Raw genomic sequence first — 14,223 nt, 5'->3', positions numbered from 1 at the left:
ATGAAGGACAACTCCTGAGGAGGTCTAACACACTCATATCGTCCCCTTTTCTGCTAATGCATCTTCAGCTAATCATTGGGATCCATCAGCTTCATCAGGGCGTCAAATGAAGGGGAGGTGTACTGTATGCCTGGACTTTTTTTGCCACTTATGTGGCACTGCCACCACCTCCTCAGTTAACGCATCAGTTCATCATTGGGTTCCAGGGTGTCATCTGAAGGGGGGAGGTGCAGAATTGGACTTTTGGACTGCACCTCCATTTAATCTGAGGGCCTCATTTGACTCATTGGACACTCGTGGGGTACTTGTCTCACCTTCTCCTTAAGCTACCACTCGTTCTTTGGTTGCCAATGCAAGTGGCATCATCAAGGGCAGCATCTGATGGTGCACACCAAGTTGGGAGCTTGTGGGGCCCTGGAAAGAATAGAAGTTGCCTGATGAAGACCCTGTTGGGTCGCAACGATTTTTGACCGTAATAAAACCTTCAAAGCGGAGTTACAGTGTGCGGACTTCTACTTTTTCTATCGTCAGATACGTCTTTGTCCTGAACCTGGCCTCAGAGAGGTGGGATGTGGATGCTCTTACTGTTAAGGAAGGTTGTGGGGCACTGCCACCCTCTCCATAGCTACTGCACCTCCTAATGATTGGGATCCATCAAGGGTGTCATCTATGCCAGGCACACTGGACTAATGTCCACCCGCACCCCCCCAAAAAAAAAACAGCTATCGCATCCCCTACCAGTCCTTGTTTCGATGGATCCAGAGTCGTCAGGTGACCACCACCAACACATTACCCTACTCTTCTGCTGCAGCCTCACACTTGCACTCACGGTTCATTTATTAGGTACAGCACCACTAATCAGTCTGTTATCTTTCATCCCACACATCATCTGAGCAGAGTACCTGGACACATACAGTATGACAACCGCCACTCCAGAAAAGCACCACCATGGCATCAACAACCTACACCATCTCACCTACATTTAAAGGCATTATCTGAAGGAGCCTGGACCTGGACTAATGTGATCCTCTCCAAATATACACCCACCACTCCCCCACCCCACATTTTCAACTTTACTCTCACCCCAAACACCCACACATGTCCACCCCCCAACCCACTGGTCTCTGCCTCTTTCCACCCCCAGCCACCACCTCCTCTGGTGTGGTTTCTTCACTCAGTCAGCCTGGGTCTCTCCTCTGGCTCCATCCCTTCTCCATCAGCTCAGTTCAGGAAACCGCTCCAAAACCTCCAAGACTAGAGACTGGAGGCGATTTTTTTCTCAGAGTGGATTATCTTGTGCATTGTAGAATTTTCTGCTGGGATTTGGACTGTCGAACAGAGGCAGAGATGACTGGCTATGGTGGATGGATTTCCATACTATTGAGTCAGGTCCTCTAAACTTGGGTCTTGTGTTTTTGTTTTGTTTTGTTTTGTTTGGCTTCACACACTGGACTTATGCTGAGCTGAAATGCAGCACGTTGTGAGCAGCAATAATAATGCAAAATACAATCTCATCGACATGCACACACACACACACTCAGACACACACACACACACACACACACACACACACACACACACACACACACACACATACACACACATACACACACACACACACACACAGGCACACTCTTACACAAAGACTTATGTACAATGTACTGTGCAGGGACTTTTATTTTGTACAAAAAATAGAAAAGAAGAACAATAAGAGAGTATGAAGAGCACACATAATGATCATGTTCTGTCGGTTTTTCACCTGCTGTGAAGAATGGCATTGGCTCAAGGTCAAAGCAGATGAACTTGCTTGCATGGACACGTCAGAGAGTATTTCCCGCCCCCCTTTCTCCCCCTTTTTGATCTTTTAATTAACTGTTAAGTCACTGTTTAATTCAACATTAAGAAACCGTTAATTAACCGTTAAGAAACCGTTTCTCCTCTCGCTCTAATTTAAATTGCTCTGGGTTTTTTTGGGTTGTTTATTTCATTCACATGCTTTGGAAGCCGAGGTTAGAGTGTGTACTGTATGTAAGATCTTAACCCCTTTTTGCTTGCGTCAGGTTTCTAATCAGTAGACCTGCTGTGTTTTCAGCCCTGGGATGGAAGAAAAATAAATATAATATTTATATGCAACTGTATGCTCTTGAGCGTCTGTTCACACACTACTGAAAAAATGGTGCGTGTGTGAGTGAGTGTGTGCGTGCGTGTGTGTGCATGCAAATGTACTATACACGACGTACATGTGTTCAAAGGCAAAAATGGTATGAAAAATCATGCCTGCTGATCTTGGCTGAAAAACAAAGTGGAATGTTTCTCTCCAGACTTGGTTCAGCTGTTTTACTAAAGGCAATTACAGTGGGCCACCCCTCATGACTCAAACCCTATAATAGATACAGTGCATAGAAGCAGAGCGCAAGAGAGCGAAACAGTCAGACAGACAGACAGAGAGAGAGGGAGACTGACATAGATAATACAAAGATAAGGAGAGAGAGAGAAACAGACATGGAGAAAGACAAATAAGGGGGGAGAGAGAGAGAGAGAGAGAGAGAGAGAGAGAGAGAGAGAGAGAGAGTTTAAGGGCAGAGGAGCATTAGAGAAGATGGGTGGGCACAGCAGGAGCTGGTGGGCGTTGAGGGATTAGTGGTTAGGAGGAGATTGCTGCTGTGCTGCCCGCCCGCCTCTCACTAAATGACTGCTTCAGTTTCCCCCTCACAACTGACATAGGAGAAGAACAATTATACCTTTGATGGAGCACAGCATTACAGCACAGAACAGCACATGCTAATTTTAAACTCTTAGCAGGTCAGGGGATAGGAATGTGAGGAGAGGAGAGGAGAGGCAGCCTCAAGAGGATCCCGTTCAAGTACATCCTGCAAAGACAAGAAGACACGGATTCTCTCTCTCTCTCTCTCTCTCTCTCTCTCTCTCTCTCTCTCTCTCTCTCTCTCTCTCTCTCTCTCTCTCTCTCTCCCCACCAAGCTCGTCCTTCTCAGATGGGACACACCTTCATGACTTGCTTACTTGCAGTGTTCAGGAGTTGCTCATGCTATCATTATCTCATTGGGCTTCTGAGGTTACTACTATCACACTTAACTTTCAGCAACACTTGTGTGGTCCTTTTAAGCTCCACAAAAATCTTTGAGAGCTTCTTAAGAATTACGAGTGTGATGAGATTTTTTTAAAGAGCCAATTTAACACCACGAACAACGCATTTGATTACCAATCATTTCTCACAACTTGACCTTCCAGTATCTTCCTGAAAATTTCCAGTCATTCAAATGTATAATGTACTATGTAATATACATTAAGCACTATTCAAATCCTAATGTGCTTTAGAGTGTATAGATGTCTTCTGCCTGTGTGAATGTTCATGGGAAAGATGTGTTCTTACTGGCCATCGTAGTCATCATTATCTTAACAGCTGCCATTTTAGATGTCAACGGGCTGTAGCAAAGAGGAGTGGAGATGCCCGCCCGCCCACCGGGACTCGAACCCTGACCTTTCTGGGGCTCTGACCGCTGCACCAAAGAGCCTCTCTACCCTCCTTTGCTACGCAGGCCTTAGTATGCATAAAAAAACCTCCAACTCCCATTGTCATTGTGACACAGCACCCAAGCCTCACCCATGCAAGGGGGCAGCCCCCAATGACGCCCCAAGGGAGCAGTGCGGCAGGACAGTACCAGGCTCAGGGTACCTCAGTCATGGAGGAGGGCACTGGTTAATTACGCCCCCCACCAACCTGACGGGCCGGGAGTCGAACCGGCAACCTTTGGGTTAGAAGTCTGACGCCCTAACAGCTTACCCATGGCTGCCCATCATGTGGTACAGTGGAGCAGCAGAGCTGTAGAACTCCTCAGGATTTACCATTAGAAGACAAAATAAGCCCTCACATAATACTTATTTTTAGGGTAGGGAAATCGCTTAACAAGGACTTTCCTATTCAGACTAAAAGGTCTGCAGCTGTGAGTGAAGGAGGCTGAAGGAGGAGAGGAGAGGGAGGAGACGGCTAAGGGAAGGGGAATTCATATTTCAGCTGTGTGCTCTCTCCTACAAGGCCGGCCCTGCGCTGCTCATACTGTAGTATATTTAGCCCTCTGGTCGCTTGCAGCAGACTCCCCCACTGACTAGAGCCACACACACACACACACACACACACAATTGGTTGTCTGTGAGTTTACACATAGGTCCCATATCGTGTGTGTTTGTGTGTGTGTGTGTGTGTGTGTGTGTGTGTGTGTGTGTGTGTGTGTGTGTGTGTGTGTGTGTGTGTGTGCGCGCGCGTGCGTGCGTGCGCATGCCTGTCTTTCTGTACTGTAGCCTATGTGTATGTGAGTGTGTCACTGTGACAATCTGAGGCTTAAAACATGAATGAGTCTGAAAGTTGGGATTACTCTGTGTGTTTGGCTAGGGACATATATAGTATTTGCTGCGTCGACTTCCTCAAACATACAGAGCCTAAAATGAATGGGTACGGGCAGCCTGGCAAAAAGAGCCGCCTAAAACAGCGCACAACAGGTTGTTAAAAACCTCTTACTTAACTTACTGAACTGAATCCCCAACCTTCTCTGCTTCCGTGAAACTCAAGTCACCCCATGCAAAAGAAGAAATATATGAAACTTGCTAAATGATTCATTCAGTGATTCAATTTGGTACGTTTACATGAGGCATTTAAATCCGATTTAACTCACTTTAAATCTCATTAAAACTTAATTCCACTTTAAAAACATCATGTAAACACTTACCGAACAGGATTTAAGTTTATTCCGATTTAAACTTAAGTCCGATTAAAGTGGGTGGTTTATTCCTCTTTTAAATCCGATTAAACACGTTCCTCTGTCATGTAACCTTTTAATCAGAATTACAATAAATCCGGTCGTTCCACGCATGCTCGTTGACCACACCAAGAGCCCGTGCTCTTTGTCAGTGAGAAAAAGATGGCGGCACTTCCTGTTGATTTTCACATGAAAGTTTTGCTTAATTTAAAGTCCCTAAGCGACTATAAATGTTGTGGCTTCCATATATTGATGTAAAAGTGCCCCACGAAGTAATTAAGCACAACAAAGTTACTCCACATCACCCTTTCACCAGTTCGTTTTTCTAAGCTAGGAGGGTGCTAACTAGCATTTGAAAGAACCAGACCCAAAGGGGATTTTACCAGCCTTGAGTCCACTGAGGGAATTCATTTTCGGGCTGAAGATAAGCTTGTGTCCCAGTAGTTCCCGGGAGGTTTGGCGACCACGCCCCCACGCCTTATTTGGCTCACTCAGCACGTGCGTCCTCAGTCCAATCGCAATGCTTTATTTTCCCCAGACGTTTAATCGCATTTAAGTGAAATTGCCATGTATACACGTCGCAAAATAACTCTTAATCCGATCTACTTAAATCCGATCTATTAGATCCGATTCAAAAACATCATGTACACGTAGCAAATGTCTCATTTTCCTCATCAATGAGTTAAGTTTTTTTTTTGCTGGTGCGTCTCCGAAGTATTGATTTTATGGGATGTAGGGAACCTTTCACGCTCTACTAAAACGAGCATGAAGTCAAGAAAGTGTGCGGTAGACTTCTTTCTTTTGTTGTTATGACGTAGTTGAGTATTTTCAGCGAAATAGTGAAAAGGCCCGCCGGCGACCCCATCAGCAGTTACGATTCTACAGCGATGGGCCTTAGATCAGAGAGCTGAAGGTTCGAATCTCACCCATACACTTCCCTACAACCCCATCCATTCATGGCTGAAGTGCCCTTGAGCAAGGCACCTAACCCCACATTGCTCCAGGGACTGTAACCAATACCCTGTAAAATAACTGTGAGTCGCTTTAGATAAAAGCATCAGCTAAGTGTAATGTAAAGTATAATGTAAGTACATGAAATGTGTATGTGTGCTGCTTACTCACATGGCACATACATTACCATCAATATAGCCCATGCCTTATTCTCATGTAAGAATTGTACAGCCATTGAGTCCGTTTGTAAGTTTCATATTTCATTGTCTTTTTTTTGTCAATGTACGGCATCTTCATTGAACTTTCATATTTCTGCCTTTCAAATGTGGCTCAGACTGACAGCTTTGAGGGATAAGGTTTTGCCAAGCATAACCCCTTATCCATACATGAGATGCTTCTGGTGATATGGGACTGTGTGTGTGTGTGTGTGTGTGTGTGTGTGTGTGTGTGTGTGTGTGTGTGTGTGCGAGTGTATGTCTGAGTGTGTGTCTGTGTGTGTGTCTGTGTGTCTGTGTGTGTGCATGTGTGCGTGCTAGCATGCGTGCATGTGTGTGTGAGTGTGTGTGTGTGTCTTGTGCACCCAGTAGGGTGTGTCACACATTCTCAGCTATTCTCAACTCAGCACTCTCCCTTCCCAGCCCTCAGAAGGATCTCTCTCTCTCTCTCTCTCTCTCTCTCTCTCTCTCTCTCTCTCTCTCTCTCTCTCTCTCTCCCTCTCTCTCTCTCTCTCTCTCTCTCTCTCCTCAGTCCATCCCAGCGTGGCCGAGTCCAGCCCAGTGCAGTGTGCTGCAGCCAAGGGTGGCCATCCCGAAACCCTCCCTGTATAGAGTTACCAGGAGTTCCACTATGGCGTCATTTTGTGGACAAAAGGTCCACGAGCGCCACTTACTGCTCACGCGAGGTATTTTATTCTGCGCGCGCGCGTAGACACTGTCGCGCGCGCGATTTTGCTCTGCGCGCGCGCGCAAACGCTGCCACGCGCGCGCAAACACCGCCTCACGCGCGAGAGGTGACATGAATTTCCTCACGCGCGCGAGCAGAAATATGTATATTTAAATTATCTCCTCCCACTGATTAGAATAACCAACGGGGCGGAAGTTTGTTTAGTCCGAAATAGTCATACACAGATATCAAGATCAATTGTTTATATCGTTGCTACGGTGACTGCAGCTCGCGTTTACTGACGAGTGGAATGACTGAAGGTTGCTGACAAGGGCATTTACCTCTATTTCTTACCCATTTTTATGAAAACATTGTTTTTAATACATATGTTTGTTTCATGGGCGAACTTGTTGAGATTCGCAGACAGCAGATGAGGAATAAAGTGAGTAGACATTTCATCAACTGAATATGGTTCGTGTTGTAGCCTAGGACTATTCCTGTCAAGCTTCATTTTGCTCACGACGAGTGTGTTTTAAGAGCTTAAAGTTAGCAGGCTAGGTATTTGGCATGATGACATAGTTGTTTTGCAAAGAAGACCAAAATGCACGTTTGCATAGACCTTAAGTTAACATATTGTAAGTGCAATGTTTCACTGAAATCCAGCTCCGTGCATGATGCATGACTGAGAGACATAGGCCTACCGGTACAAACCTGTTTCCTACGATGGTCCAGTCAGATATTTGTAATGTGTAAGGATTCAAGTGTGTTTGATACTTTTGCTGGTAAGCATTGCAATAAAAGAGGGAGCTGGATAGTCAATTCAAGCGGTCAGATCAGAAACCCTTTATTGAAATCGGTTGGAACAATCATTCATTTTGCCACTGTTCTCCATAGCTGGTGACGACACTGGGCAAGACGGCCGCAGTTGACTTGAGACCGGAGGCTGAAATATGGATTTAATGTAGGCTATGTATTCAGCGATCCAACGGGTATACACAACTAGAGCTCTGGGTGAATTTAGCCTACATTGCATCAAAGAGCTCACTCTGTGCTTTGGAATGAAATGATTAAGTGGATAGAAAATGAACCGTGCGTGGAGTATCCAGTAGATGGCGTCGACACACTGTAAATAACCAATGACACTACAATACTGACACAAGCACAATGAATGATTAGGCTAGAAAGTAAGATCACTTTCTCAAAGTACTGCAATGACTCCCAGAAGTTGACTGGTTCATGGAAAATGGTAGCGCAATACCGGCCTCTTCGAGTATAGAGTTGAATAATTGAATCTTTAAGAAGTGACATAAATGGTACAGATCAAGACTGTATTTACCTGCTCTGTTTGTGTCACTTGGCTAGTACATTTAATGCAATGTGATACCAGTGCAATGCAATACATTTAATAAAAAGGTGCAGACATTTTAATAAATAAATAAATAATAATAAATAAATAAATAAATCTGCCCCTGTACGGAGGTGGTCACACACAGCCAACGAAACCACATGGGCAACATGGAAGAGGTCAGTGTGCAGCCCAGCTTGTCTGACCCAAGCCATTTAAGTGGTTAGAGAATTAAGTGAATCCATCTACACATGCCATATCTACAGGGGCCTAATCTGTCTACCTTTTTTACATGTTGCAGCAATTGCCAAAGCAGGTGGGTCTTTGCCTGGATTTCATCACACAGCAGCAACAGGTCTCTAGGACTCTGGTTAGGTAGCCTGTATACACTTTATTTCTGGAAGGTGATGTGGGTGTCATGTTACTTCAGCAAGCAGCACAACGCACACAGTTCATAACATTTCATCCGGGCAAGTTTTTCTCATTTTCATTTATGGAGCAGCCAATCCCAATAGTGGTAACACAAGTGCAGAGATGTCATGTAGACTATTAAGCTCAACTAAATGGGTCACTAGTAGTAACATAATAACAGCAATAGCTACACCACACGCACAAAGTAAATTGAATAATTGTTGTGATTCCAAATGACCTATTCTCGATGAAGGCACAATCTCTACATTTCTTTGCTGTACAGGAAATTCAGGCATACTGCATATCGGCAGTTGGTGAGATGGCGTGGGAGTTCCTAGGCTATGTTTGGGTTCCACTGCAATCCTGTGCCATCACAAAGATCTGGCAGACCTTTGAATCCACACATTGTACAGGTTTCCAGGATGTGATGTATTTGTGGCAAATAAAGACATTTCAATGTACAGTACACCTGAATCAGATGTATTTGTTATAATGCATTTCTTAACCTCAGTAATGGTTTTTAATGCATATTTATACACTGTATAGTATAGAAGAAGGACTGAAAAGTTTTACAATATCTCACACACACACACACACCCATACAGAGTTTGGTGTACAATTTTGGAAATCGGCTGTGATGGCGTCGGATCATCTCCTCTTTTGGGGGTACTGGGTACACACTGCTCCACGGTGGGGGCGATGGCTGCCTCTCACGTGGAGAAGTGTCAAAGTCTTGCTGTAGTGTAGGTCCGTTTTACTTGTCCTTGCCCGCTCTCTCTCACTGTTGCACAGTAGTGTGGTGCTGCCTATTGAAACATGTGGTAGAAATTATGGGAAGTGATGATTTTGTTTATTCTGTGTAATATTGATATTGATATTGAACGGGATGTTCTCCTTCACCAGCAACATTCTGAGGTTACTGAGAGGTATGAAATTACCTGCTTAGGATGCCATGGTATGTGAACGGCTTCATTTTTGGCGCAAAATGGTTGATGACGTTGTGGCTTATGAGCTGATGTCTGGTGACCGGATGCCATTTTCTTGATGTCCTTCACCTAGCCAGTGTCATTGAGGTCATCAAAGTTTCCGGCCGCCTTGTCTGTAATGACAGGATATACAGTATTAAGAACATGACATATCACTGTCGGTCAGTAGTAGTTTTCTACATCTTGTCCAGACAGTGTAAAATAATTCTAATTGTTGGCAAATGAAATCAAACAGGTAATACAAGCACTGGCACATAATACAGTCTTACCCAACTTGTCCAAAAACAATGAAAAATCTGAATCTGAGAATCTGAAGAAGACTGTTGAGGTAGAAACGTTATCCTGCCATGAAAAAATTAAACGCAACAAAAACGATTCTAAGTGTGCAGACTCCTCACTCTGAAAACTACAGTTGACCTTCGTACTGCACCTTTCTCTGGGATGTGCACAATCCTCTCCTTCAAGTAAAAGTATTCAAACTACAAGGTGACTGTGGTCCACTTTTTAGGTACATGTGTTTAGAAAATTTAATTCAGACTTGCGCTTTGCATACGATGTGACAGGCTGTGTTTGGGTATCCGTACAGCTGGTAGAACCCATGTCTGGGTACAGACAAGGGTTTGACATTATAATGTTTTGCTCTCCGGCCACAGTGGCTAGTGGTTTTCCCAAGTCACTAGCCACTCTGGTTTTCTGCTAGCCACATTTTTGCTCACAGTTCTTTTCATTATCGTGCTAAACCAAGAGGGTTAGTGATATGAACACATAATTTCTACATGTACAGTGGCTCCCAAAAGTCTACACAAGTCTTCAAATGTCAGGTTTTTGTGATGTAAAAAAATGACAGAGAGACAAATAAATTCACAGCTTTTCCCTCCTTCAATCTAAACTATTATTCAATGCAATGCAATGCAAAAATTTACACACCTTTAAATTAATACTTAGTTGCAGCACATTTGGCCTTCATTACAGCACAGTCTTTTGTGGGTAAGAGTCTCAGCATGGCACACATTAATATGGCAATATTCGTTCACCCTCAGAGAAGTAGATGTGTGCACATCCCACTCGATGGGCCAGGTGCAGGACAATGAGAGTAAATCCAAGTGAAAAGAGAAGTCCGCGACACTGCTTGTCTATTTATTATTTAATCGAGCAACGTTTCGACCTTCAGGTCTTCATCAGGCAAAGTGTCTTTGCCTAACATTTTGGACATAATTACAAAAGGTAACAACACCTCATTGCCAAGGTAACACAAGGTAACAAGCGTAACAAACAAGGTAACAAGCGTAAAGTGAAGCATGAAGGTGCCAGCATCATGCTATGTGATTATCGTTCTTCAGCTGTAACTGGGAGGTTGGAATTTAGAACAGTTCCACAGGGGCCATTGTAGTGGCATAAAACATACTGCCCCCTGTTAGAAAGGTAATGATGCGGATTACCTTAATCATTCAGAACGACAATTACTTTTAGGCAAATGCCAAAAATCAACAAAAAATGGCTTCATTAGAATAAGATTGAGGTTTTGGAAAGACCCAGACAGAGTTCAGACCTGTATGACTGTGCAGATGAGATGCATTCGCAATCTGTCAGATTTTGAGTACTTTTGCAAAGATAAGTGTACAAATATTGTCACTTCTATGTTTGCCATGCTGATAGACTCTTACCCAAAAAGACTGAGTGCTGTAATAGAAGCCAAAGGTGCTGCAACAAGGTATTAGGTTAAGGGTGTGCATATTTATGCAACGATGTAGATAGAAGTTTTTTATTTTCTATTCTTTCCTTTTAAAGCTTTAAGTTTGTTTTCTGTCATTTTTTTACGTAACAAAAACCTGGAATTTGAACAGGGGTGTGTAGATGTTTACCTCAATCTAACTGCTTCATCCCGGTTCATCTTCCGTCTCGGATTGATGTTGAGGAGCCTGGTCGGTAGCATACCTGCAAGTGCTTCTTCCACCGCCTGAAAATAAATAATGCAAGAGGGAATAATATAGACCGATTGGTAAGAGTATGCACCAAGCAGCTGAGCTGTCTGCTCATTTCGAGAGCTGTAAACGATTACATTACGACCATAGAAAGAAGGCTGGCTGCACTGCTGACAAGTTCATGGATCTTGATGTAACAGTGCACGTAATTTTATCAACAGGATGTGACGCAAAAACGTACATCCATTCAACAGGGCAAATATTTGATGATGTTATTACCATCTTATAACAATGACGACTTGGCCTGTATTATAGTTCTCAGAGTCGCCAAGAATGCCAAGCTTCCTGCTTGTTTAGCATGACACAGTAGGTCATGCTCGCATTAATTAGTTAGCCTACTAGCCTACTAAAGGACTTGTATTTATAATCAACATAAATCCACCGCCAACAACTGAACTAGCCTAGTGGTCTATTTACATGTCAAACATGTCCCACACAGCACAGAAACAAAAGAAAAGAGAAGAGAAAACATTGTAAGCTGGTCTTCGTCATTCACACACTTTGACAGTGTTTCCTAAATTGTCGCAGACAAGTGTCTTGAGAGCAAATACCTACCTAGGCTCTTAAACAGCACCTTCCTGCATTCTGGCGTCCAACTTCAGGAATGGGTCATCATCTCTGTATGACAGCATGCACAGAATTAGTGGTCAATATACAACATTTTTATAAAAGTAAGAGTATGCACATCCCACCTCGCTGAGGCCAGGTGCAGGACAAAGGCGCGTCTAATAGTGGAAAAGAGTAGAAGTCTGCATCCTGTGGCTTCGCTTTGAAAATGTATTCAGGTCATACAACCATGAAGACCCTGTTGGGGGTCAGCTGCTCTATGTTCCCACAGCCCATTGGTCCCACAGCTTATTCTTGCTGCTCCATGTTCCCACAGTTATTCCCACAACTATTCAAATATAGGCCATATGTTCCACACCTGTTTATTCTTAACACTACTACATAAGCTTCTCTGAACTACAGGAAGCCACATCTTGAGCAGTCACCTATAGCAGAAATGACAAGATCTGAAACAAACTGACTAATTTGAAAGAAAGGGCCCAGTGCATTAAAAAAGAGAATGCAGACAGCCTATTTCAGGGGACTCAGAAATACTAGGCAGGGCACAGCATAGAGAGAGATCCAGGAGCGGTGGCGTTTAAACGTGACAGAAATCCAAGTTAAAACTTAAGAAAAGTGAGTTATTAAAAAGTCACTGGACGGTGCACTGCGCAGAACATAGGGCTTTTTGATGCATAGAATCAATGAGCCTGCTCATTCAATCAAATTCTCAATAACAGCATAAAAGCGAGCTTACCCTGTACTGTACCCTGTACCCTACTGGCTGCCTGGCATTCAAAATCCTTCACAGCTCTACCAGCCAGGGCTGTGCGAAGCGTTGCCACGGCAACCTGCCCAGGCCTGAGCGCTTTGCTTCGTGCGATATGTAAGGGGTCAAAACATACCAAGGCGGAACGGTCGCGGGACGAACGCGGTTATGCTCAGTTTATTATTATTATTATTAGAGGGTTGCTAAACACATGTCAGTTGAATATTGACTGAACAAACTAACCTCGGTCTGCGAATGATGATTCTCCTCTTTGTCCTCTCTGAAGTCCAGGCGAACAAAGTGGTACGGCATCCTAAGCTTTGTGATACCACGGGCGGTCTTTACAAAACACTGCTTCTCAAAGTGCTCAGAGCAAACCTTGGTCTCAGCGTTGATCTGAAACCATAAATACCAGGGTATGCATTTTAGTTCGTTAGCAAAACAACTTGATTTTGGCACAAGTAGGCCGGGAGGTAGATGGACACTCCCAACTGAGATCGCTCCCGGACGTGTAGTCCCAGGTGTTTCTATCACTCCCGGACGTGTAGTCCCACCCGATTATATTTCACGTATTATCATACACTGCCACATACAAGCAATTTAGGGCTAGGGTTAGGTTTAGGGTTATGGTTAGGTTTAGGGTTAGAAACAAAACACTAACACCAAAAAGATAACTAGCTCCGTTATATGGCGGTGGGATCGATAGTCTGGCTAGTGGGAGCGAGCTGACCGGGGAGCGTCCTGCGTTGGGAGCGACAATCAGGGAATCAAGTAGGCCTATGCTACTGGTTCTAGTAGCACAAAATCAATGGCCATCGGATCGCTTACCACACAATTAAAAGCCTAATCTTGAAAATGGCGATATGGAAATATCATATAAATGTAGCGTTGTGTAATTACACATTCATATTTTTTTTATTTCACCGAGGCATTCGCGTCATTAGGCTACATGAGTCATGACAAGTTTGGCGAGCTAGCTTATTTGTGCTAGCTAATGCGTATGATTGAACATATTTTTGCATCTTACCTTGAAATATGGACCAGGATCCCTCTTGATGTGATTTATACATTCACGGCGAAGTGCCTGCTCTTTGGGGAAACGGTGGAAAGTCTGTCCACGGTAGGATTTTTTTCTCTTTGAAGACGAACATTTGGGCACACAAAAATGAGGCGGCATGACAGCTGGTGCGTTGCCGAATGTACCCCTGAAGTGTACCCCTCAACGTCTTTAGAACGTTCCGGGTGAATAAGGCGAACATAGACATAGCATATTGACACAATGTTTTCATCCACCAAAAAATAAAATGGGTTTACTAATAAAGAGGTGAATGCCCTTGTCAGCGCAGCCGTGAGTTGCGTTTCAGTTGTGTTTCAAAGGTGGTCGTTTGCAGTTTCCGCAGCAACGATAGTCTATCAGCAATTGAGATCTGAGATCTCTGTGTTTGACTACTATGGACTAAACAAACTTCCGCCTCATTTGTTATGCTAACCAGTGGGAGGAGATAATTTAAATATTCATATTTCTGCTCGCGCGCGTGAGGAAATTCATGTCACCTCTCGCGCGTGAGACGGTGTTTGC

General features: G+C 43.9%; 1 protein-coding gene and 1 long non-coding RNA gene across 6 annotated transcripts in view; one reads left to right on the top strand and one right to left on the bottom strand.

The window, feature by feature from the left end:
- The window catches only part of arhgap46b (Rho GTPase activating protein 46b), a 196,752-nt gene extending 194,619 nt beyond the window's left edge, over positions 1-2,133 (top strand). For all 3 annotated transcript variants that reach the window (XM_063209164.1, XM_063209163.1, XM_063209162.1), the window contains one exon: positions 1-2,133. This exon is cut by the window's left edge and continues 415 nt beyond it. The gene's annotated coding sequence lies outside the window, so the exon portion shown is untranslated.
- A 4,683-nt stretch (positions 2,134-6,816) lies between these two features.
- Positions 6,817-14,223, bottom strand: LOC134457255 (uncharacterized). 3 transcript variants are annotated; one of them, XR_010036424.1, is made up of 6 exons: positions 13,672-14,223; positions 12,888-13,040; positions 11,885-11,947; positions 11,210-11,304; positions 9,300-9,460; positions 6,817-9,167 (listed from the first exon to the last, which is right to left on the bottom strand). It is a non-coding gene; the product is annotated as an uncharacterized LOC134457255 (long non-coding RNA). The 3 variants fall into 3 exon arrangements; XR_010036425.1 differs by lacking the exons at positions 12,888-13,040; positions 13,672-14,223 and adding an exon at positions 12,633-12,861; XR_010036423.1 differs by lacking the exons at positions 12,888-13,040; positions 13,672-14,223 and having other exon boundaries at positions 11,885-12,485.

The sequence above is a fragment of the Engraulis encrasicolus genome, chromosome 10 (assembly GCF_034702125.1).
Source record: "Engraulis encrasicolus isolate BLACKSEA-1 chromosome 10, IST_EnEncr_1.0, whole genome shotgun sequence".
Lineage (NCBI taxonomy): Eukaryota > Metazoa > Chordata > Actinopteri > Clupeiformes > Engraulidae > Engraulis > Engraulis encrasicolus.
The sequence above is the reverse complement of the archived record's forward strand: the minus strand, read 5'-3'. Positions and strand labels throughout refer to the sequence as shown.